Genomic DNA, 27,204 nt, shown 5'->3' on the forward strand with positions numbered 1-27,204 from the left:
TTCAAATTGCTTCTTTTGTTTAACTAACAGTCCAAAACTCAAAGATTCATTTACCATCATAAATGACAAACAAAAGTCCTTACATTTAAGAAGCCAGAATCAGTAAATGTTTGACATTTTGGCTTAAAGAATTGACTGAAACCATTAATCGATTATCAAAATAGTTGGCCATTAATTTTCTTTCAATCAAATAATCAATCAATCAACTACTCTTTGCAGCTCTAAAATACAGACATAATTCTTTAACTGGAACATATCAGTAGTCACTGAGACAATAAAACAGAGAGGCTTGAGGTCTTGTAATGCTAAGACGTTCTTTAGTTACAAATGCAGCATCTCGACAGAACTGAAAAATACACCTTCAGATGGCCTGAGAGCTGTCGTTATGATGATTTGTATGTTTTCAACATGTTTTTTTTATAGTTTTTTTGAAGCAAAATATGTATTTCGGCAATTCTAGCATCTCTATCTGTGTATACGTATTTGAATAAACAAGTAATTTCTTACTGCCCATTAGGCAGACCATTTCTAATGTCGAATGGCTTCTTTTACACATTTTAGTAGGTTGGAAGGTACAGTGGCCACTTTGTCTGCTTTACTGCGTGTGGGGTGTGTGTTTATGCGTCTGTGTGTGTAATTGTCAAGATGGAGGCTTAATGACCCTTTGGATCTGCAGCCGAGGTGTAGCTAATGAAGCGTATGTGTATGGAGTACTGGCCCCTGCCTTTTAATGGGAGATTCCTATCAATACCGTAGATCGGATTAATATTTCAAAGTTAATGTTTTTGTTGAAGAATTTGCAAAACAAACATGAGATGAGGCTTCACAGTCGCTTGTGCAGGAAAATGCAATTTTCTCAGACTTAGCCGCTCATCTTTTTAATTACAGACTTAATAGCTTTATAGATTTTTGAGAGATGAATTCTTATTGGCATTTTTATAATTACTGGTCTTTATTGCTTTTTATGAAAATAATCGTCAAGGCTCATTTACCCCACAAACCCTGAGGCCAGGCAGATGTGTTTCAATGATGAGGGCAAATAACCTCCCAAACATTGGTCCTCATTTTTCAACTGTCTGAATCCCTCCCTTAATCAGCCATGTTCTTCTTCTTCATGTAAATAACTATTTCTCCCATAAAACCAATTTTTTTAATCAAGTGACTGTTCTCATATATCCAACCAGTAGTTTTAGTATGAATGCGTACCGGCAACAGCTGTCACTTTAAAACACAATGCAATGCTGATTGGACAGCATGTTCAAACACACTGGGAACCCCAGAGGCAACTAAAACCAGAACAATACACATTGGCCCACGGTGACGCAGGGTTTGGCCAGAATATCACATATGTCAACATACTATCAAATGTGCTGCTAAAATAACTGAACCTCTTCAGCATTAACACATGTACAGAGCCAGAGCGAGCCAAGGCTGCCTCAGAGCTCTGACCGTAGAGAAAATATATCTGGACACTTCAGCGAAAACATATTTAGAAGAGCTGGCCAAGGTTTCCTCATGTAGTCTGCAAAGGCCTTCGAGTGCAGCAGCCCTAGACAAACAGTGGCTTGGAGCCATACCCTGCTAATAAGTTTGACAATGAATTCGGGCAGGCAGAAGAAATTCAACCATATGAATTTTGTGGGAGAGCAAAGTAGGCAAATGATCTTTTACGAAATTCATACCCACCAATGGAATAGACTCCTCCAATCACTATTTAATGTAGGCTAAGATCCTGCGTAGAGGGAAGAGTGTGCATTTGGCCAGCCTCATCACCACTAAAAGGGAAATATGCATTGATTTAGCCTTGAACTCCCTGTTTAACTTGGCTGGCCCGCTTCACTGTGGTTTTCCAGTACATTCCCAGTCCCTCCTCCGTCGTCCGGGACCCAGCCTGAATACAGACAATAACCGGAAAGAGTATTTAGAACATTTTGGAATAAAGTGGATGTAAATTTCACCCTTTACATTTGCCAGAAGCATCTGTTTTATCTATAAATTCTAGGTTCCAAAGAGCCAAAGCTGTGGAATATTTCAACCCGTGCTTTATTTTATTGGTTTGGAAGCACAAAAGGAAAAGAAAGAAAAGTCAAAATATGACTTTTTCCCCCTGGACCCCCTGCTAATAGGCAAGCCTGGCCTCTCTGTAAGCTATCCCAATCGGCACTTTCTCATAATAGGGCCGTGGGTAATGTGCCAGAGCCAGGGCCAATTGAACATGTTCACAGCACTAAATGGTAAGAACAAGTCATTTGCTTGAATATTGTATATAAACCAGTTGGCAAATCATATTTATGGCACCAAGATTAAAGTAAAAATCAATTTCGCCTTTTGGGGGGAAATTGGGTTTCTCATTGTGTGAATAAGTGTTGGCTTAGCCCCTCTGGCCTTGGCTGTGTCTGCTGAAACTCTAAAAACAGTCCCTGTTTTGGTTCCAACATTTTCGGTCTCTATGGTGCTGGATCCCGTGCTGCAGTGTGGAGTCAGTGTGGTCTGAAGAGTCTCACTGTATGTCTGCTACACATGTGAATATGCTCGACAGATGTTAGCTGGCTCCCAGGCAGACAGGCTCTCCTCCCCCTGGCCTTTTTGGCTCGGGTTGTGACATGGTGACACACAGTAGCATCTGGAGTTCAGACTGGGTCACCCAGGGCAAACATGATACAGAGCAGTACATCACTCGCTCTTTTAATACCTTCTACAACATTTGATATGGATGATCATGAGGTGATTCTGTGAAAATTATGGCTTTCTTATCTTATCTTATCTTATCTGCAATCCAATCAAGATGGTAGTTTTTCAACTACTTTCAATTACTTTTATTGTTGATTAATTTGCTGATTATTTTTTACGATTAATTGATCAATAGATTAGTCTTTAAAATTTAAAAATATTTTGAAACATCTTTTACCCAACCAACAGTTCAAAACCCGAAGATTCTTCATTTACTATCATTAATGACAAAAGAAAGCAGCAAATCCTCACATTTAAGAACCCTGAACTGGCAAATGTTTCACATTTTTGCTTTAAAAATGTTATTAATCCATTATCAATATATTTGGCGATTATTTTCTTTCTATTGACTGATCTAATCATTGCAGCTCTAGTAGCAACTGGTAAGACTGAGACATGCTAACAGCGATTGTAAGGTGAGGTGTTTTTTTCACTCGAGGCAACCACCAAAAACATCTGATACTCACTTTATGGAATGGACCCAAAGGAGAAGAAATCAGCTGTGAGTTATTGATTGGCAAGTACTGAGAACAAACTGTCTAGAGAAACACTAGACCTTCCAGTCTCCATACTGCAACTTAGATTTGATATGATATGTGTGATATAAAACTAACAGTCTACATGAAGTGATACAGTACTGAAAAGATCATACAAAAGTAAATGCACAAAATAGTCATAGAGCTCACATTCAAAGCTGAATGCAGCAAAGAAGCACAAAGCCAAAACTCATTGAAAGTCAAAAGTAGATTCCCAGCAGGGGTCCTTTAAACCATATGTGAATTCAAATTAAATTAAACCCTATAGCATCTTTAGTACCAAAGGCAGCCAGGCTCAGTTCAATCCCTGTATGCTGCCAAAGGACATATTTAAAAATGAACAATAAAAAAAATGCCTGGTTGCCTTTAAACCACAAGACTGTGGTTTGTTGTTTTATTTCTTACACAAAGTTAAGCAATGAGGAGCTTTTTTGGGTTTTAAATTATGCTCATTTTTTTATACATCTTGCTATTTTATGATGATCTATTTGACAGGATAGTGAACATTGCTGTTTTGAAGGCAGCTTTTTGACTGTCAACGATGCACACTTGGAAGACGTAAACACACACATATTTAAAAATACCCCTTTTTCTGTTCCTTGCCTTTGTGTTAGACTTGATACAAAACTATTTGTCTACATTTCCATCATTAGCTGACAGTCAGCCCTGTTCAGAGACAGTCGAGCATCAGCTCATGAAACAAACATTTAGCAAGCGCACAACAGCAAAGCTGCCAGCTGACGTGCACCCGTTCAAATCCATCCCGTCATGTAAATAACTTGTTTCAGTGTGCTTTCAATTAAAGCGGAGGACGGAGTGCCATTGCTGCCTTTGATGGATGAGCTTAGATATTGGAGTGTACCGTTGGATGACAAAACGTTCCCCCACTCCACCTCAACTCCTCTTTCCTATTGATTGTCCTGGCGGTTATTCATCAGGGCGGTGGCCACTGTCAGATCAGCTGCTCCTTCTCCTCACAAAACACATTTTCTACAGTTATTGATAAAGCTATTTGACCTTTTATTTAAATGTGTGTGTGTCTGTGTAACGTGCACACATCTGTGTTTTCTTTCTCTCGGCTCTTGCCAGAGGCTTGCAGATCACTGCAGCTACATGAATAAAGTCAGGCTGTTTTGATTAACGCCAAATGAGTAGGTCTATTCTTTGCAGATGTCTGTTTCAGCAGTACTGAGCCTTGCTTTCACATAACAAAAATAAACCTCAAACCTGTTTTACAGTTTGGCAAAGGTAAGCACACGGTGCATACATACAGAATTTGCACACACATATGCCTGTATTCATATACATCAGCGGTATCACACATACTGTGACTTGCATACCTACATGCATAGTTTTTCAATGTTGTGAATATTTTCTGTTCTTTTATCAAGGTGAAGACAGGCTGTCTTGGCTGCAAGTCCAATAATAAATGTGCCCTGAGTAAAAACAGAGGAGCTTTGGTTGTTCAGTGGCTGACAAGGGGGAGGATAATCTGCTGTTGTGATCTTGGTAAAGGTTATGATACGGAGGAAATGTGAAAAATGTAATGTATGCATGTTAAAAAGTTCCTAATTCATCATCACACAGTGGTCACATTGACTGCAAATGAGATGGACAATGTACAAATGAGATGGACAATGTACTACGAAAGAAACAATGTACACATCATACATGTACATCTTTTACACTTTCAACATCAACACATACTAAACTTCACTTCAAGTACAAAAGTATTCTTAAGTTAAGAATGAACTTTTACACATTTATATAAACCAAAGGAAAGCATATTACCCACTGGGATGCAAAGTACAGGTCAAGGATGGAAAAGAAAAATTTCTTTACCGATGACAGTTAAAAGTTTGCATTCATATTCACATTTCTTTATCTACTGCACATATATAACATATAAAATGTACCCTCAACAAGCAACTACCAGACCTGCATTCCATACAAAGAACAACTTAACAAAAAAACTAAAAAAAACTTGGTGCTTACGTGGTATGTCTGTAGAAGAAGTCTAACAAAAAAAATCAACTTAATTAATCCACTAAGAAACCACATCAACAGTTGCTCAGTGTGTAAATCACACAGCCACGTAGGCTGAGCAGAGAGAAAAACATCTTACTCACCCTGGTAGGTTTTCCTACCATTCTTTTGTCCTTCATGGCCTCAAACAGTTCAGTAACCATGTCATGTAATTTCCAACACACTAAAGGTTTTTTACAATAGAGGACTCCACTGGTGTTTCCGCCAAGTGGCCATGTCTCTCCTGTCCAGATGTGCACTGACTAGTCATCACATTCAGTTTTGACTGTTGTTTTTTTATTTATTTATTTATTTTTTTTACGTTTTTTCAGTGGATCAGATGCAATAAACTCTGTGCTTGCTTGCTTTTCTTGTGACTTTTCAGAACCTTGAAGTGAAAATTGCAATTAGTATAGCAGACAAACTACTCATTGAACATATTGTATCTGCAAAATGAATTAAACATTCACTTTTTTATTCCTACTTTATCCGCTAATGGAACATGATTAAGGCATGTTTACCACATGTCAGCCAACATCACTAGATGTGAGTAATGGGGAAACATCAGGGTCATGACTCATGATTTGCGTATGCTGAAGAATAACTAAAACCACTTGCTTAAAAAGATCATAGTAATGTTTAAATGTAGACTTCCATTATGAAACAAAGGAATTGTGAAATTGAGGAAGAGAATGAAAAGCGTGATCCCAAAAAGATAGATTTTCTGTTGGTGCTTTTATTTATATGATGACTCACAGCTGTGTTTATATGGTGTGTGATTTTAAACCCTGTTGAGATTGAAGCACAAAAGTTTTATCCTGCGAAATTTGCGCTCATGTCTTTACCTTGCTATCAATAATTAAGACTAGATCTTGGAATGAAAAAGTAATTTCCCTTGAAAGAACCGGATAGAATTGACATAAATCCCCGGACCTAAAAACAAACCCCAAGAGGTATCTAAAAGCTCAGTAGGTGACAATAAACGTGGAAAACAGAAATCTTTCTCGCAAAACACAACAACAAGAACAAGAACAACCCATTGAAGTGGAGAAGTGAAAAACAAGAGAGACTTAAGGTGATTCTCATCTCCGACTCCAAAGCCTGGGCACTCCAAAAAAAAAGTGGGAATGTAATTTCCCAGACTAGGAACATAAGCCAAGAGTAATCTGGCCTGTAATACCTCATAGTCCTTAAATAAAAGCCCTCCATTTTAAGTCTTCAACCTCGTTCCCCCCCCCCCCCCCCCTCCCCACCTTTAATAGGATTTGGTAGAAAATGGCTTTGTGAATCGCTCCTCTCCGTCTTGCTCAAGGAAGAGCGGCCTATTCTCATTGAGAAGTGCTTAATTGCTTTAAATGACTGATGATACATCCAGGGAGAAGGGCCTTGAGCTAGGGGCCACAGCCAACCACACAACAGATAGCTCCCCTGGACGATGGGAGGAGGTGTGCCTCAGTGTGTGTGTGTGTGTGTGTACGTGTTTGTAACAAAGATGAGCTGCTGGGGATGGACGGTTCTCCATAAGGGTCAGACGAGTGGCCATGTTGTGCACGGACGTGTGCGAACATGCTTGCATTTGTACGTGTGTGGTTGTGCTCGAGCGTGTGAGAGAGGGTCGCCAGGCAGTGTTCGTCCTATCGACACCCCAGTAACAGACTAAATTAAAGCTGTGATGAATTGTGGCTGTCACGGCGGGAGAGAGGGGAGACTCTGCGCCGTATTCCACCTCTGATTAGGTGGGGATAGAAAGATACAGAATATCATTATCAATATGTAGCACTATATTTTCATTAGATTTTTCTCTTCGCAGTAGACAGCTTGATAGCAGGATGATTTTTCATTTCAAGAAAAGATTAAACATCTTCATCGATGTCAGTGAGGAGTTAAGTTAAAATTTTTGCAGCATTTTCTGTCCGTGATGGGAATGTGTTGATTTCAAAGTGTCAAAGCTGCTCTGACAGTTGGGATTTTACTGTTTTCATATTAACAAAACTATTTTAAAAGCTGGTAAAGGTGCAGCATGTGCAATTAAAAGTCAAAATGTAGAAATCCTAAAAGCTCTTTCATCATTGTAGGAAGCTTGTGGCCATTGAGGAGGCAGAAGCTTGTGGCTGTTTACTAAAAGAAGTAGAAAGTCACAGTAGAAGCAGGGATTGAGGGGTATTGCATGTTTGTGCTCACTGTGCTTTGAAAGTGGCGTCCTTTGGGTAGACCACGAGGGTTTTATATTCAGTCACAACCGCAGTGGTATACCTGAGGAAGCAACATGATGCATGAAAAGACAAATTTAGCTCAGTAAAGTTGCATGTACACACTGTACTTTTCAGGACTAATGAGGCAGTAGTAGTTCTTTGAGGTTTGCATCCAACGCATGCAACAAACAACTGATGTATGCCTGTAAAACACACCTGATGTTTTATTAAAAAAAATATAAACAATGCACAGGGTTAGCAAACATGAAAGTATCCAACTTTTTTCAGCCTCATTTATATAACACATTCTCCTTGAAATTGTCCATAGTTTTCTACAAAATTAAAGGATTGGTTCTGCTGTTTTCAGAGTATTACTCCAAGGTTGTGGTTATCTACCTGTTTTGCAGTTAGACCACAAATCTTACCTGAACCGTACATTTGAACACCTCCTGAGCTCACGACCCCCTGGTCGAGTCTGAGAGCTGGTAATCAGATGTACACAGAGACTGTCATCAGTCGCAGGGTGGACTTTTGTGGACTTATAAGAATTGTTTGGTGCCTTCTCCTATCCAATCTTCTCGAATTGTTCCCATCTGAATCATCATGGTAGCTCTACAGCCACACCAATCACATATATAGAAATAGAGAGTGAAAGACGGCGGTAGAAAGGAATGTAATTGCGAGGAGGACCAAACATTGCTGCATTATTGTGAGCTATTTTCAAAGACATAAAGGAATTTGATTTTCTATGGCTCAATGTGTGTATGTGTATAGGTCTTTCTTTAGATTATTAGCATTTCTCAGATAAATATGAATCTATGTGAAGGGTTAGGGCTGAAGCCACATTATTACCATAGCAATTGTTGTGGTCCATTCACATCTTAACGACACTCAAAGAACATTAAGTGCTTTTTAATTGCAACACATGTACATTTCTTACAGAATAGTTGTTCCTAATGTGATTTATTTTTCTTTACAGGTAAATATATGCGTATGGTAAGGAATCATGGGATGTATGGATAATGTTACTATTTTACAGTAGTTTATGAAATGTAATGTATGGCAGATGAGGCCTCAGACATGTGCCTTTGTGGGATTATACATGTGTTTAGTCAGGTAGCAAAGAACCCGAGCACATAGCACATGAATACAAGTTAACATCCAAGTATTTCAATCACCAAATGTTCAAGTTTGTAGGATTTAACATTCAGCAGCCTCTCTGTCTATCTTCATCTTGTTTTGTCACAACACAACTTGATGCATATTGACTACATTTATATGTCTGTCCATCCTGGGAGAGGGATCCCTCCTCTGTGGCTCTTCCTGAGGTTTCTTCAGATTTTTTCCTCCTGCTACAAGGGTTTTTTTTTTTTTTTTTGGGGGGGGGGGGGGGTTCCTTACTCAGAATGGGGGTTTAAGACAAGGGGGGAAATATTCAGATTTTTGCCCTTATTCTGAGAAAGACGGTTTTCCTACGAGGCTGTTTGGATGGCTGGAAAATTGGTTTGGAAAATTAATATTCCATTAATATTCCTGTTGACATGCAGCGCACTCTTCGATTAATGAACACTGCATCCTGCTTTCATTCGTTCAACCACCTTTTTGAAAAAGGTTTGCGATGCCATATTTGCACATATCCAAAAACCTGTTAATATCCAAGTTCTTTTATGATTCCTCAAAGTAGGTGTGTTTCTTTGTCTGACCAGAAACTGTTAACATGCAAGAGGTGGTAAATCGCAAACTGCAATTGAGACACATATTCAGAATCTGCTGTGTACATGTCCAAAGAATAATATCTGCATATCCCATGTCGTAATCAGAAAATGCTACATACAGAATAAGGCCAAATTCAGAATATCAATACAGAAAATAAAGGTTTTTTGACCCATACAACATATCCACATGTGACTGAAAAGGTTGTTTGCTAGTCTCCCAAAAACGATATGGTCGTTGCAGCATAACGGCGACATGTGTACCCTGACCTCTTACAGTCGCAGTTTTGTTGGTCTTGGCAAGAAAAATTATTGGTGAGGATCAGGCCAGAAAAACAGTTTGTTTTCAAACCACTGCATAACTTCTGTAACTTCCATTACAAATGTACCTACATTGCCCAAGTCACTTATGTTACGTTGTTACCTGTTGTTACTTCACTATGTTAGTTAGTTAGTTAAAAGATCTCACTGTTGACCTCTGGTTTCATAGTGCCCTCCTGATTGAAAGTCCTGTCCTTGTTTAATGCATCCACAATCCCTGTCCCCCTCCCACTACTTCTCCTCACTTCCTCCTCTACGGCTGTAATAATTTCCACAGGTCACCGCCTAACTACAAACATGAATATGTATTGTGATGAGCTGCTTGCTTTTTTTTGGCGTATATAGTTTTTTGTGAGGAGGACAGACTTGACCCATATCAGATTCAGAATATTGTCATATTCCTAAGAGTAGTGGAACAGTAGTCATTGTACTGGCTATATTTTCTTACATGTAATACACAGTTCCACTTATAACTCTAATATTTATGTGTCCAATGATGAAACAGCCAACATGCATAAAAATGAAATCTACTGTCAGGCAAACTTGGCTTCCTCACTTTACATGGTTCACAAATAAAATCATGTCAACTGATTAAGCATGACTCTTTTCTGTATTAATGGTACTTAACTGCAGTCTTGTATATATTCAGTGTAGTACTGTTTCCCCTCGAGATATGTCTTGGCAGAGCTGCTCAAACACTATTTACACCATGTGATACTAAAAATCTCAATTGAAAGCGATACACAGGAAACTATTTTAGGTGACCCAACCCCAGGTATTTGGTGGTTAGGGGGAATACACATATATCCTCCCATGGTGGTAGGCTGTGTATGTGTATATATTGTTTTATCAGTGACCCGTATCCTGTTTACCTGATAGAGGCAAAAGCTCAGTGTCGAAACTCCTTAAAAGTCAAAGCCAAAGGGGGGGAAAGGGTGGAGGAGCGCATCCAAACGTATACCACATGTTATCACAAGCACACACACACACATACACACCCTCCACCAGCCGTGGGGCGCCATGGTTACCTTGGAACTTTAACGTGGACCAGCTGGTGTACTTGGGTTGTGAAATTGCATTGCACACACACACACACACACACACACACACACACACTTGCAGAGGATCAAAGGGAGTTGGAGCCCTGCACAGCAGCCCTCCTGCTCCTGCCCTTGGCTAAATGGACGACCAAACATTCCAGGCTGTCCAGCCCAGTAATATCTGGCCTGCAGCCTAATGAAGATGGACTGTGTTTATAATTCTCATGTTTGCTCTGATCACTAACATAATCCTTCTGTACACAAAACACGGAGACAGAAAACACTCTTTGTTTCTCCACATTAAGTCAGGGTGCAGAAGTAGAAAAGAAGAATGACAGAAGTACGTTAAAATAAAATACAAGCCCGGCTTCAGTCGACTTTGGAGCTCTTTGCATTTTCACACAGGGGCATCACATGATCTCAAACAAAGGAGAAGGCACCGAGGGATGTTTTTCTGCCTGCTTGAGACTTTGACACCTGCCTCGCCGCAGCAAATTGGAATGGCTCACTCTCAAATGAGATTTCTGCCCGCCGCATAGGGAGAGAAAAAAAGGTCACCCATTACAACTATTCTACATGATTCTCAGAGTTATCACATCTCTGCTCGCCTACCTTCCCTTTAATTAGCTTCAGGGACCTGGGCGAGGTGTAGGTGCATGTGTGTGTGTGTTTGTGCGCGTGTGTCAGTTTGTTATACACAAAGGCTCTATTTCTCCCTTGGTTTCTCTCCCTCCATCTATGTTTGCACCAAAATTAAAATCCCATGTTGCTTTGCAGTGACATACGGTATTTCTCGAACAGCAAATTTATTGACCCGTGAAATCTGCCCTTATTTAGCCTGCAATGCAAATCAGAGATTACTGTTATCACTAAGATGCATGCACTGAGTATGTCTGGGGTGATGTGATGCAGTTTAGTGCTTATGTGAAGGTGGTCTTTTTTTGTGACTGAATAAATGACAAGATGCAGTTGAGTTCCCCTTATCATTCGTGAGCTCCCCTGTTTCTAACATATCCCTATTATCCATTCCCTTCAGAGATCCCAGTAAACAGAACGTTTGGACATCAGAGGGAAAGGCAGCAGGCTGATAATAAGTTATTTGTTTAGATTTCTGAGACTCAATTTTTGGCTTTGCACTAACGTGCTGGTTCACTTATAAGTATGTGTATTTCTATATTGGCATGGTCCTGAATTATATATTCTTCTCCAGTTGCCAAAGATCCTTTGCTGCAAAGTTAAGAGCTGGTATTCTTCATGTACCTATTAGACAGTTTGTAGATAGAAAGTGTTTACAAGTAAAATAGATTGCGTGAGCTCTCAGAAATCTGGGAAAAGTTGAAAGAGTAGAGCTGCCACAATTAGTCAATTAATCGATTTAGAAAGAAAATTAATCTGCAACTGTTCTGATCAATAAATCATTTCAGTAACTTCTTAAGAAAAAATGTCAAACATTTGCTGGTTCCAGCTTCTTTAATGTGGCTAAACCTATATAGCCTAAACGATGAATCAATTAATCGTGAAAACAATCAGAAGGTTAATCGATAATGAAAATAATCCTTAGTTGAAGCCCTAGCAAAGAGAGCCTTATTTTCTTCTGTATGTAAATAAAGTACAGAGCTACAGTGATTTAAAAGTGTCTGTTCAAAACTCTGAACTAAAATATTCTGGCCTGGTGATCAAAAATTTTGAATTGTCACTTTATTTGAATGTCCTTCACTAAATTCACTTAAGTTGTCTTAAATGCTTGGAAAAGAATGTAAGATGTAGTGTTGAAATATTCTCTACTTTGATTTGTCTCTTATGTTACAGTTCTGTGAGGTTCATTAGTAATTTAAGAATTTTGTTGTTGACATAGGGGTTTGAAAATGTGTTTATGTGAGTTGAGAGCTACTTCTTCTTCTATGATAATGATGACCAAAGCTTTAAGTCACACAAAACAACTTGGCAGTCAAATTCATTTTGAGTGTTTGAAGTTCCGCTTCAGGAGTGATGGTTAATATACTGACTGGCTTAGCACTGATTGAAAAAGAAAGAAGTAGAGAACAGAGAGCGGAGTGAATGTGACTTCAGACCTCCAGTCAGAGGGACTATGATTCTAGATCACACAGTCCTGACGTTGTGGCTTTCTGTAATGCTTTTATCAATGAACGCATGCATGCATGTACACAAACTGTCCCTGCTGTCTCAACCATACACATTCTGCCTCACACACACACACAGGCCCAGTGCATCAATACCAAAAGGGTTTAATCAACTCTCGGAGGAAGACATTGCATTTTGAATCAAACCTATGGAATCAATACCTGTGTTACACTTAAAATGACAAAGTGCTTAGACGAGGCCCATGCAGCCACACAGCCCCGGGGTAAGTTTTGAATGTATAGATGGCTGCGTGGATCGTTTATGGTTGTGATTTTGGTTGTCTGATAGATCCTTGCAAATTTGAACCCCTCGGGCTTAGACAACCTTTCCACCGGTGAAATATCTGAACGCCAACAAATAGAAACAATATTGTGAATACAGTAAACTACCTTGAAATAATGCACACAGCATGCACATGCAGGTCTTCCACCTGCTCTTGGGATGCAATTAAATCAACAGTGATGTGACCAATGTGTTCATGTCTGCTGATTTTACATTTTCAGTTTTAATTGCTTTGCATTCTTTTGATATACTGTAGCCAACATGAAAAAGTCAATGTAATTACTATCACGCCAACAATGCAACTTGTATAGAATTCAATTAAGAGTCATTAAGTTAACACATTTACATGAATTAACAACATAACATCATAGTAGCTCATGAAATTGTCACAAATATATAATCTACACAATTTGTGTAATTTTCAGTTATTATTGTGGTTTGCATCCAGTCTGTGGTTTGGTTTAGGCAAAAAATGCACTTTGGTTAAGGTTAGGAAAAGATATTTTCACATTGTGATACAGTCACAAAATGTTATCTATAGAATTAACTTTGTTTAAGGTTACAGAAAAATCCTGATTTTGGTTATATTTGAATAAAAATCAGTTTGTGAAAGGCTGACTCTATTTAGTCTCTAGGATTTGTGTCAAGGAGGACAAAAGCTTCACACTTCACTTCTTTATTTGGCTCACATTGAAATACATAAACCCTACCACTTTTCGGCACAGAGCCTTTGAAATATGTTTAATTCTTGTGTTTAATTCAGTAATGCAGAGTTAGCACAAAGATAGCTGTTGAAACCAATTATTTGGGAACCAGTTAGAGGTTTGAATCTTCACTGGCTCACGATTCGATTCCATTACGATTCAGCTGTCAACGATTCAAATGCAAAACGATTCTCAATGCATCGCGATGCTTCTCAGTGTATGACATCCTCAATGATCTATATTACTGCATGTGGCTACTTTTTCATCATTTGAATTCCCCTTTAATTCAGAAAGTCCTTCCAATAATCAGACTACAGAAGTCTACAAAATAAGAACTGCATCTGCAACATCACAAAAACAAAACATTTATCCATCTGCAGTGCCTTACAAGTTTGTTGTAATCTACAATAATATTGTTTTCACATGGCAGCTTTAAGATAAGGCACGTATTGACTGCTGCACACACCTCTCTCAGAGTTGGATGGCAAAGTTGTCCAGCTGAGGCCGGACAATCAAAAATCAACATAAGCTGCAGACTCGATTATGCTCTGTCTCTGCATCGATGCAGAATCTTCCACGTCCGCATTGCGATGCATCTTATAATCGAGAAATTTCCACACCCCAGAACCAATCACCTTTCTTATCCCATTGGTCTAGATACAGGGACCAATCACATGTATGTAGTTAAATCTGATTTGAATTCCATTACCTAGAATATGAACCTTCTCAAAAGGTTCTGGCCATCATTGATTCAGGGGGGGCATATATTACAAACAGACTCACCTTTAGAAGCATTTTAAGCTCTAAATTATTAAATCCATTTGGTGCCATATTCCTCTGCAGTGTACAGTGTGAATTAAACATAATTAAAAAACTGCGGCATCATTTTGCTACTTTTATTTTACCAACTATTCCCTACAACGATAATCCCACTTCCACCCAGGTCCAGTCAGACTTTTATGTTTCAATTCTATTTATTTTCTAACTTTGAGAAGTATTTATTAACAAGTCCATACTGAGTGCCTGTGTTAATGTACTGGAAAACAGCAAAGCCTTGCCTGCTTATCAACACAGCAGCTCTCACAATCAAGAAGAAGAGCTCAGGAATCCCAGGAATCATCACTTGAAAACTACTCTCTGTAATTTTTTTTGACAGAAGCAAATAGAATTTTTACAAGTAATTTCTGCGAGACACATCTTTTCTTTGTGTGTATTTCTCAGACCTTTCTAATGATGAACTTTTGGAATCCAACTTCTTAGTGTGTTTAACTGTGTGACGTCGGGGGACCTTCGCTTTAAGTCAATGTGTCAATATAAGCTTAAGTGAAAGAGTGGCTTGAAAGCTAAGCACAGAATCAGACTAAGTGTGAATTTCCATTTCTCTCACACAGTTGGTAATTACGGCTCCACTCCCTCATCCTCATTCTCTCACACTGTCTTAGTCTGCAGTGTGCGTGCATGTAAGTATGTGTAAGAAAGAAAGAGGAGGTAGAGAGCCAGAGAGAACGAGCCTTATATATTATTGCAGTCACGCTGCCCACGTCTGAAAACATTTCACAGGCAGTGCAAGGGAAATGTAAATCTGAGTTTGCTGAATCTAACACACACACACACACACACCCACACAGAGAAGAAAAAAAACCTCATCTCCCCTCTCTCCCTTATACACACATAATGCATTAAAATGGAAAACAGCTCACACTGGCCGCGGCATTGAAGGGGGCCCTAATATTTGTTTTTCTCTCCCCTGTAGTGTCCTCATTGCCAATGACCAAATTTATAATAATCTCTGCCTCAGAGTCCAGCGCTGCTTTCAGAATCTATAATCACCTCGGCAGTGGTTCCTTCAGCCTGGCCACGGCCAGCTACAGGCCCACTTCCCTTTAGCTCTGCTTCAGCAATACAGCATTTTGGGTCGCAATCCTTGAAATCTGCCTGTAGGTTGGATTGTCTGTATGTATGGTCTGCTTTCACAAGGACACATACAATTGCAGTAAGGAATTGCTTGCAATCATCTGACATATCACAGAGTTTTACCAGCAGTTACCTTAATCATACCTGTACGACAAAGAGGACTACAAGCATACACGTGTAAGATTTTTGCCCTTGCTCAGAGCCATTTTGCCACCCTCTTGCTCTTTCTCTAGCTCAGGAGAGAACCAGATTTTAGTCAAGTTTCCTCCCTGCTGCCCATTAGTTGTGTTGTGGTTCAGTGCATACAGTATGTGAGCAACACTGCCAGGCTCAGGCATTCTCAATAGCCATGTTTCCATCAACATGTTTCTATGCACATTTGAAGTATGACATTAGAAAAGATGGATGGAAACTGCTAAATTATAAATACATTCATAAATACAATACATTCAACTCACTTGACTCATCATCTGTTTCCGCTCTGACTAAGGCTTCTTTCCTCTGAAGGGATAACAAAACGGTGGCAGATTAAAACAGTCTCCTCATTGATCCACACAGATCTGATGTAACTTTGCTCACATTAATATATGAAGCAAACAAAAATGTCATTTTGTCATCATGTACTTCTTTTTGGGGGTTTTAGGTTCGATTGCCACTGTTTTAATGACGTTATCTTGTTGTGCCTTCTTCACATGTAATGGTCTAATGGTTTTCTGACTGGAGAACTGAGGCCTACTACTACTTGAATCAACTCCTAATAGTCACATAACAGTGGTGGATGGAAACAAGCATTCATTTGCATTGTCTTTTGCTTATTTTCTCAAAATCAAGACAACTAAGTACATTTACTCAAGTACTGCCCTGAAGTACAATTTTGTGTGTACTCATGTACTCATACCTTACTTGAGTATTTCTATTTTCCGTTCCTTTATGTTTCCACTATATTTTTGTGGCACATGTTGTTCTGCTTTTTAATAATCATTTATTTTATCAGCATTCTGATAGAAAAAACTCTGATTCTGATAATCACAAAATCTTGAACATAGCGTACAGTGTATACATACATGTGAATATTTACTTTTACTTGTACTTTTGATACTTAAGTACATTTAATATCAGATACCTTAAGAATTATACTCCAGTGCTATTCATATGGGCGACTTTCCCTTTACCAAAGTAATATTATATCTCAAGATCAGACTATCCATAAATTGGACACCAGAAACAGAAACGATATGATATTGTTTAACTAAATAAAGTACAGAAAACTAATTTCAGCAGCCAGGCCATGTGTCTTCTATCTTGATCCTGTATTAAAGTTTACTGCTGTTTCGCTATTTTTGCTTCACATTAAAAGCCTTTCACTGGGAAGCTACAGTAATGATACTGTGAAAAAGCTACAGTAAGTGCAGTCTTTGTAACCAAGGTCAACACTGGGGCTGACCATTTTTGTATAGGAAACAATGATATGAAAATGTTTCAATGCTTTATTGAGGTACTGATCAGTTTTCAATATTGCAGGGAGCCACAGTGAAGTGGAGCAGGTTACTGCAGTTTGCTCTGACTCCCAACACGCTATCAAGGTAAGAAGCTTTCAATATGCTGTTCCTGGCGTATAAAACGTCTTGCTCTCATCAGTTATTAAATATTAATTTAAAAATGTTTTGCCCCAAAGCAAATCTTACTTATTTTCAAAGTAAGTCTGTAGTGCTCAGTTTATTTCATTATTTTGTCCAATATCTTGTACAACTGTTTGTCATGTTTTTTTCCAACATATATTGAAATCAAGAGTTGTAGAGAGACTGTGACAATCAAAACTAAATCTTATCTTTTAATAAAACAGGTCCCAGTATTCAAACTAAATGAAACTGTTATCCTTTGGGGATGTAATTTAATGTTTGAGGCTTGTAATAGCTGTTAGCTTTAACATTTTTAAGGCAAATTCTTCTTGACAATAGAATTTTCCAAAAGGAATATACACTGAATTGGGTTTTTTATTCTGGTACATTTTAACTGACCTTGAGTCCAGCTGGCTTTGTCTATGTCGTTTTTTTAACTATAGCTTTACCTTTCCTGTTAGGAGAACAGTTAAATAGTTGTATAAGCCTCTTATAAAATCAGATTTTTGCTTGTGTCTGTGTGTTGTGCATGTACAGTGCTTTTATGTACTTGCACAGCTTACTTATACTGTTTGTAACACACAGAACAGTTGACATGTATACAGATATTTATGGCCTATTCTTTTTAAATTGGCCATTGGTGATTTTAATATATACACACCTATTTTCTACAGTCCTGCCCTTTATTCTTTATTCTTTACCATTCTTTAACCTTTTTGTTCAGTTTTTGTTTTCCTCATTGCAAGCTGCATGTTGTATTCCTTGTTTGAGTACACATACTTGGCCAATTCTGATTCTCATAATGATAAAATCCTTAGATGAAAGACATTCGCCAACAGATATGCTTAAAAGTAATAATCTCGAAGATTTTCTTGTAAATAAATATCTGTTAAGTCACTATCTATCGCCGAATGAGCTAACACAATGATGATTGAGCCTAGTCGGTGGTGACTGTCCCGGGAAATATCACAAGTTAGTTAGTGATGCGTTCACCCAGCAGTGGTTGGTTGGCCAGAGAGAGTAGGTGGTTTGCATCATAATGACCGGAGTAAGTTAGCCTAATGTTGGACAATGAATAAGTATGTACTAGGGTTGAACGCTGACACTCAGTCATGCTGATTTTACACACAGTTTTCTTAGCTTAACTTCCTTGGATAGGTGGCAAACGTTGTTTTATGCACATAAGGCTGAACAAAGCTAAGTTATGGACGTGTGGTGTGGACACAAGGATGCTTTTAAACCTGGCACAGGGATGTATGTCAGTGGTAACGGGAGATAGTTTCCTCTGCAGGGTGAGACAGTTGGAGATTCGAGATTGCTACTTTAACTTAAAGGGGAAAACACAAAAAAAGTAAATAAAAAACTAATAAAACCTTGATATAGCACCAGTAAACTGATCAAAATAAACAGAGGTTACACAACACTATGCTGCTGAGAGTTATGTAAGAGGTATGTAAAGATACTTTCTTATGAATCACACCTGACATTTCATGTGAAACTTTAGTTAAAGGTCAAGTTTATTAATTAGAAACTAGTTGTGCCAACAACAATATGAATATATTCTTACCAAGGTACAGTACACTAAACTGATTTATTCAACTACCAGGTATTCTCCACTGTGGTCATACTGTAACTGGAGTTCAAGGGTTATTTGCCCTAAATTAGTCTTTCCAGGCAGAACTTCTTCTCAAACATTTTACAATCTTGCCAAAATTGGCACACCATGATTTCACCTGCCAGATGTTTCTAGCAAAAAAAAGAAAGAAAGAAAATGGGTGAGGAAAAAATGCTCTTTGAATCACAGTATTCCTAATTATTAAGGTGAATTGTATAGGGAATTTGGGCTCCTAGTACCGTTTGTAACAATACAAAATAAGTGTCTACTTTTGGCCTGTATCCCACCATTACGTCTCAGTTTTGCCTGCCACTGGAAAAAGCACCCCTAACATAGGCAGAATGTGTATTTTTGTCATATTTTAGCCCAAAACACAATTAATGAAGAAAAGGAAGGTTGGACTGATGGGAAATTTTTTTAATTTTTATGATTTTATAACAGAGTGATACCCTTAGAATGAGATGTAAACCTAGCTAGTCTCAAGCGGTTTAAAGTGAATGCTGTAAAGAATGCTGACTGGCATATTTACCCTGCATGTTTTGCACCACTCATTTTTCTTATGATTAATTCATATTTTTTCCATTTCTTGTGTATGACCTGAATCCCCGTTGCCTTGCCACGACAGAAGCAACAAACCAAAACATTGTAACAAGAAAACTCAAGACTTTATTGTGATACACATTTTGTTGTTCCATTTTTTGTTAAACAATTCAAAGCTAAATTCTGAATTGCTAACACTTAAATGAGACATTAAAAATGAATAATTTTCTAAACAAATCAAATGTATTTTCAGTTTTTTCTTTCATGTTACCATCTGCCCTTCTCCAATCTCCCTGTTATCGTTTCCCTGCTCTCACTCTACTTGACAAGGTCACATCACCAAATCCAAGAGCCGACAGACACCAGCATGCTCATATAGATACAGACACATGATAAACACACATTTCCCTTTGTTGTATAAGCACATATACAAATGAAGTACTCACACATATGACCAGTCTTGATTAATCAATTGGCTAAAACAATTTTTTACAGCCAAGCGCCTCCAGGGGCGTTATCTCATGCAGTATGTGGTCTGCATAAATCATAAATCAGACCAATCTGATGATTGGAGCAGTGATAGCCCCTGCTTCTGCACCGCCTCTGCCAGGCCTAATGTTATTTCCCTCCCCTGAAATGCATAATAACATTAATGATAATAATAATATGCACGTCAAGCCCAGCTCATAAATATCAGGATCAATCCGGCTTGAGAGGGGGTACATATTCATAAAAAACAACTCAAACAAGGTACAAGTGAGTGCTCCATCAGTGTTTGTGTGCACATGACAGAAAAAGAGAAAGAAACAAATAGACATTTTTATCCTGAAGAGAGCCGAGTGACCCCTTCTATACATATTTTGCTCATTTTTATCTGTGATTGTGTTCCCCTGTGTATTTGTGTGCCTTCCCAGTGTGCATGAGTGATGACTTCAAGCAACTGTGACCCACACACATCACCCCTCCATGCATATAAAAACAGCCTACTGCTTTAATATCCTCATTTAATGACTAGCCCCAGTGAAAGACCATTAACGTAATGACATCACACTGGCCAACACACACACACACACACACACACACACACACACACACACACACACACACACACACACACACACACACATGCGCCGCACACAAAAGCATGCTGGCTCTGAGTGGTGACATTCTCTTCTTTCGCTAATGAACAATGAATTAACATTAGAGGTGAAATGTTTTTCATTATTATGTATGTGTGCGTACAGCTATGTCTTCATTTTAGCACTTCATTTTAACCCATATAGGCTACAACATCTATATGTGTGTGTGTGTGTGTGTGATGGAATATAAGTGTGTAACGGCAGCGGAGTTGGGGGTTGCAGTTTCATCTTACTAATTCAAGGACAGTTCCTAATCATGCAGAGTGAATACATGGAGACATTACAGGAACATATGCATTAACCTCTTGCATATTTACGTCACGGACACACACCAGCGGGAGCACACACATGCCCATGCTGACTACACACAAGCAATTTGTATTATTGAATAGCTGACACAGTAAGATTTCATAATCTATTGACGGTGTCACAGCACAGTCATGCAAGGTGGTAGAGCTATTGATAAACACAGTATTGGCCTGTCATCCGTGTTCCTCAATCTGGGCTGATGTAACTTAGTGCAAACAGCAGATCCAAGGCCACTGATGACATCACAGCACCTATGGGGGCTGAGGACTCCCTAAAGCAAGGCTTTTCCATGTGCACAGAGTTGGAGCACTTCACTTACTACTGAAAAGAAGATGAAAGAGTCACCAAAAACACACACAGATGATGAAGGATATAAGAATAATTTTTAATACAATTTTAATACAGATAGTACAAAATTTATGTATTGCAAAGAATTTGTACATTGGTTTTAAGTTACAGTGCAAAGTAACTTAAATTGGAAACTTTGTCATTATACACAGGCATGCAGTCATGGATATTTATCGGCAAGATATACACTTAAACACACGCAAACAAGTAAATTAAGTTATCTCTTCCCAAACCATAGATGAGAGTTGATTTCAGTTTATCAAATAAAAAACAAAACAAGAGTACATTCAGTGCTGCATTGTCAGTAGTTCATAAGTCTAATCAGCAGGCTGATACTGTTGATATACTATACCTCAGGACACCAGTCCCCCATGGTGGCAATTATCACCAAATGCCCAAGATCAACATCCCAGCACACACACTTATAAACATGCATACGCACAGCATCCACATCATTTTTGTCCTTCCAATTAGAATTTTTAATATCCTGGTCGGCGTTAATGGAGATTAATGGCCAATCGCCATGGTGAATTCCAACGTCATCTATTATCATTCCAGCCTTGGTCTCGGTCCGCTCTAATTACATCCTCAAAATGCCCTCCGCTCTACAACCCCCAGCACCCTAAGATCAATCAATAATTTTAATTTTCGGATGCCCCCCAACCACGCTCCAATCCCTACCCGCGTCCTCTGCTTTCGCTCCTTTCTTCCTCCTCCGTGCGTGTCGATTTGTTTCCAAAGAAAATCAAATGCCGTAGAGTAAAGGCTGATGGGGAATTAATTACCCATCTCGTCTATAGCTCCCTTTGATTCCTTCGTTTGTTTGTCCATTTGCTCAGTCGCTCGTCCCCCTTGTTTCTCTCTTGTGTCTGCTATGTCTTTCCTCCCTCGCCCTCTCTCTGTCTGGCGCATGGGGGGCGCTTTCCACTCTTTCCCCCCTTCTTGTCACGTAATTAGCATGCAGATATGCATTGCCTGATTCGCAAGTCAAATCGCCTCGCTATTTCCCCCTCTCTGTCTCTGCTTCGTTTTGGGGCTGTGATTGTTCTTATTCAAATAGGGTGTTTGATTTGGGTACCCCCCCGCTCCCCTCCATCCAGTCTACCCACACACACACACACACACACACACACACACAGAGTGTATGATGACATTACTCTTTATCTGCAGACGACAGAGCTTTGCCCAATCTACTCCTATAACCTGCTCTGCTGCCAATCATGCAAAACAAGTCAAACATGAGAAATTAAAAGATTTTCAATCTTGTGGCCATTTCAGAACCCCTTGGATGTGCTACAGCATCTTTATCTGTATGTCCCATGTACCTGAATGCCTGTAATATTCAGCATACCTAAATGGCAGGTTTCTTATGATGCATGCTTTTCCTTTTGGTATGAACTCCTCCTTTTTCATTGGCACACATTCAAACATACAAGAATACAGTACAATGTGTGTTTTGCACCATCGCAACCCCCCAAACGAATACATTTCTATCCCTCCCTCCCTCTCTTTCTCTCACACACAGAGCACGTCTGCTGATGCAGGAAGATGTTTGCTCAGCACATTTCAATATGAACATCATAATACTCTATCTAGCTGCCATCCGTTTTTCTTGTCATAAACCAACACAAGCCAGCAGTTTTTTTACTCCAGAACACGGTGAGACAAAAATCATGGTCATTTCCCCACTACAACTGGAATGTCATTATGTAAAAAAAAAAAGATTGAGTGGGTTGCAACATCTATTTTTGATGGCCATGAAAAAAGATATGCGAGGAGAGTCAATATTTGACCTTTGCCACGTTGCATAAATGGAGGTCAAATTGGAGGCCAGACCTCTATCTTTCACCCTCATTTTGCTTTAGGCTCTCATACATACTTAAATATCTCACCCAAAGCATACAGTGATATTGAAACATCAAAATATCATCATTCCATCACAGATAAAAGGTAAGAGAAGTTCGCTGGCCCTATTGAGGTAATATGGCGCAAGTAAAACGCCATAGTCTCGTTGGGGAATTTCCTGCCACAGCATTTGTCCTCACATGTGTTCCTAACACATAAACACACAGACAGCAACAAGTGTCAGAGTGTAGGGGGAGGTTTCCCTGCGTAGTCATGTCTTGGTATCGTTGGCACCAGGCCAGCTTTGCCATCTGTCTCCTCTCCCCCTTTCCCTGTCTCTCCTCCTCCTCCTCCTCCTCCTCCTCCAAGCCAATCTGCTCTACATTTGCTATCATTACGTGCCTGCCATCCTTATGGCATATCAGAGGCAGGCGCCAGGCACCCTTTACCCCTCTCTCTCTCCTCCTCCTCACGCCCCTCTCTTCACGCCCCTATTTCCGCGCCCACTTGCCACGGAGTTCTCTAAAGGGTCCAGGTGGCATCTTGCCCTGCTCTCCTCTCAAAGCCAGGACGGAAAACAAAGAAGCGCTGCGAAGAGGACAAAAAACGCCCCGAAAACGAGGATATACTCCTTCCCACATCCTGCTTGGAGCCTGCTGTGCTTCCTGTGCCCACAGGCTTGGTGTTGGTTTGTTGTTGTTGTTGTTGTTGTTGTTGCTTTCCATGCTTCTCCCTCATCTGGATGGCCGTTGCAGTTTGAGCAAAATGGCTGAGAAGTAAACCCTCTTCAACCCTTGGAACTTCCCTGGCTTTGGTGCTATTGACGGGACCCTGGTACGTCTCATATGCCCACACACTCACACACACACACACACACACTCACACACATACACGTTGACGCTGCAGAGTGTTTCTCTCAGAGCTCCCTGCCACCTCGTCCGCCTGCTGCCTCGAAAGAACTGGGAATACCATGGGATCTACCAGAGACTAACTCACACGTACACACAGACACACGCCGGATTTAATACGCACGTGCACTCGCCGGTCGTTTGAGGCTGCAGGAAAGTGAATAATCAATTAAGTATTGATTTCTTGTAAGATTTTGTAAATTTCAAAGGCAAAGACAAAGAGGGTAGCTTAAGGAGAGCCGCCGCGAGCGAGAGGAGCCGCAAATTAGCCAATAAACACAGACGGGGGAATAAACGAAGGTGAACGAACGAGCCGCTCGTCACTGCAAAATGCTTCTGTTCATTTCTTGTTTCTCTATTGTTTCTACATGCCCCTCCAGATGAATTAATGCTGAACGCGACAATGAATGGAGACGAAGACATGGCGAATGGTCGAGCGAGGGTTAAAAGCGAAAGCTGCAGGAGGAGAGAGAGAGTGTCTGGAGGACTCGGTAATTAGGCAGTCGGCAACACACGCCTCATCAGTATGCGGAGTATGCAAATTGACCGGCTGGCTCCTTCTTTTTGTCATGGATCAGAAGGCACGAGCTGCAGAGAAGAATTAAGAACTATTATTCTACCCAAGGAGAGGTTGATATATGCAAACGAGGGGGAAAGGGGAGGAGGAGGAGGAGGAGGAGGAGAGCAAAGAACACCCTTTAACCACAGAGATATACAATGGACTCCACTGCAAAGGAGAGTCAAATACAATCACACAAATACACTCTTACTCTCCCTCACACCCTGGGAGATTGTTCTACATTTGCTCTGGAAATGGGAGAGAAAACGACAATCAGACATGCACCTTCATTCCCCATTATGGCTATCTCCACATATTGATAGGCTGCTTCGTGGATGATAATTACCTTTTGGAATATCGAATCCCGAAACGAGCCTCGGGATGAAGGAACAAGAAGAAAGGACAGAAAAAAAAGAAAAAAGAGCGGAGGTATGCAAAGGCGCTAATGATATTCAGAGCGCAGAGACTGTGTGTCATCTGCATGATGACAACGGCCAATTATAATGAACCATTGGCTCTCCGCCACAGATAAGTAGAAGAGAGAAGGATATGGGTGAAGAGGAGGGGGAAGCGAAAAGAACTTCCCCGTCCCTTTCTTCTTAATTTGCCGCTGATATTTGCCGCTTCTATGTCGTGTGGATTTACAGTAACGATGCATGTTGAAAAAAAAAAATGTGACAACCTTTCCTTGCATTGTCCCTTAAATGGAATAAAGGCCACAGAAGATGAGAGTATCCCTCCATGTAGGATTTATGGCTGCTTGGGGTGGTATTCCATCGCCACGTTGCTCAACTGGGCTTTGGTTCTGGTGGCACCTGCTCCTGTACCAACCATCGCTGTGGCGAGCCAAAGAATCTGTTGGAAAACACACAAGCATACGCACACACAGCGGCATCTTTCACAGTTCCGCCGTCTCCCCTTCCTCATCACACTACAAAATGCCTCCCCATCACCGTTTTGCATATTCGCATGCTGCCCCGCCTGCCACAAAGGACTAAACAGCCGTATGCAAAACAGTCTGGTATCCCCACTTACATAGTGATGAGACGAACAGTGTGAGAAAGAGGGGGCGGGAGTTGGGCGGGGGGTAAAACACGATGGGGGGGAGGAAGACAGGAAGGTGGGGGGGCAGGAGGGCCACAGGGGAGCTTGTTGGCACTAAAAAGGGGCACGTGCGGTGATACCACTCCTACTACGTGATGACAGAAAGAGGCGGGCGTGGGAAAAATAGAAGAGTGGAGGGGGGAGGAAAAGGGAGGGGAGAGGAGGGAGATGGGGGATGAGGGCATGTTGGCACTAAGAAGGGGCACGTGTTGCCGGAGGAGGAGGGGCGACGTGGGTGGGCGAGGTGCAGTGGGAGGTACAGGGAAATGGGGGGTTAGATGGGGGCGCGGCAGGGGGTGGCACTAAACACAGACGAGTGTCTAAAGAGGAAGGGTTTTTTTAGATGGAGGGGCCACCTGCATTAAGGAGGAATGTCACACCATTAAAACACTAGACGCACAGTCGACCTCCCTATACACACACACAGACACACACACCTCTTATCAGATCTCAGGGGAATATGCCAGGGGGCGTGGCTGCCATGCCTGTGACGGAGGACGGTAACTTCGACACGAAATACCCACGTGTGCTTCCACAGAGCTGCAGGGGTGCCAGCGATGTGTATGCACACACTTATTCACACACACACATACACACACACTCTTTTGCATACGCAGATGCATCAGGAGGCTGCTCAGTCTGCACTGCAGACCTGGCACAAAGCCAAGAACCTAACACACGGTGCGCCTGGTAATGTGTGTACACAAAAGCACAAACACACACACACACATGTTGCACCAGCAGTTCTTTTGATACACTGGTTTATTTGTGTGTGTTCATTAGTAGGAACTGTTTTGATTCTTCTGTAAAACTTCATTCTCTTGTATTGGATGTTTGATTGCAGTAAGACCATATTCTCCAGCCCTGACTCTGAACTTTAGCCATTAATAAAGCCCAATGTTGACAGATTGTACTAGATTTACGTTTCAAGGCATTTTTAAGTTTAGTTAACTTTTTGTTACTTTGTTATATTTTATTACACAGTATACACTTTATAAATCACTACAAGTAAAATCATATAACAATGATTTTGTTTCCAAAGAAGTTTGTTTGATGTTCAGTCATTTTGTATTTGCTGTTAGTTTGATAATTTTTATTGTTGAGCTGTAAAAAACGATGCGCCAAAGGAAGACCAAGCGAAGCTGCCCTGTTTACCCAATGCCATTTCATCTGTTTATTTAATTTTGTTGGGAAGTACAGATTATTGTGTGACTGTTGCATTTTATGTGTCTCATTACTGACCTGGCCCTTTGTCAAGTAATTGAAAAATTAGGACAACTTTGTTGTTGATAAAATATAACAACAAAGTGTGATCGGTAGGAAGGAAATCCTAAGTAGATGTTCTCTCTTTTAGGCCAATATCCAAGACTAGCTAAACTGCTAGTTGTATGTGTAGCCCAACCTTGACCTCGGTGACAAAAACACTAAATTGGTTTGACTCCAGTCAAGAGTTCACGCTCACCGGCTCAAAGTCATCTAGTTGCAAGTCGATTAGATTATTTTCACATTCACTTCTAGTTTAAGAGCGATGGTAGTTTCACATGTCCTTCTTGAGATGCAAGCCTATAGCTTTTAGCCTCACTAAGTGAATCATCAGTGGCAGTATCAAATTACCCTCAA

General features: G+C 40.2%; 1 long non-coding RNA gene across 1 annotated transcript in view; it reads left to right on the forward strand.

The window, feature by feature from the left end:
* Positions 1 to 19,552, forward strand: part of LOC141014183 (uncharacterized) — a 136,374-nt gene extending 116,822 nt beyond the window's left edge. Inside the window, exons 2-3 of the long non-coding RNA XR_012180472.1 lie at positions 17,120 to 17,181; positions 19,458 to 19,552. This is a non-coding gene — a long non-coding RNA (uncharacterized lncRNA). The remainder of the gene's footprint in view (positions 1 to 17,119; positions 17,182 to 19,457) is intronic.
* The last annotated feature ends 7,652 nt before the right edge of the window (positions 19,553 to 27,204 follow it).

Source organism: Pagrus major, chromosome 19 (genome assembly GCF_040436345.1).
Source record: "Pagrus major chromosome 19, Pma_NU_1.0".
Lineage (NCBI taxonomy): Eukaryota > Metazoa > Chordata > Actinopteri > Spariformes > Sparidae > Pagrus > Pagrus major.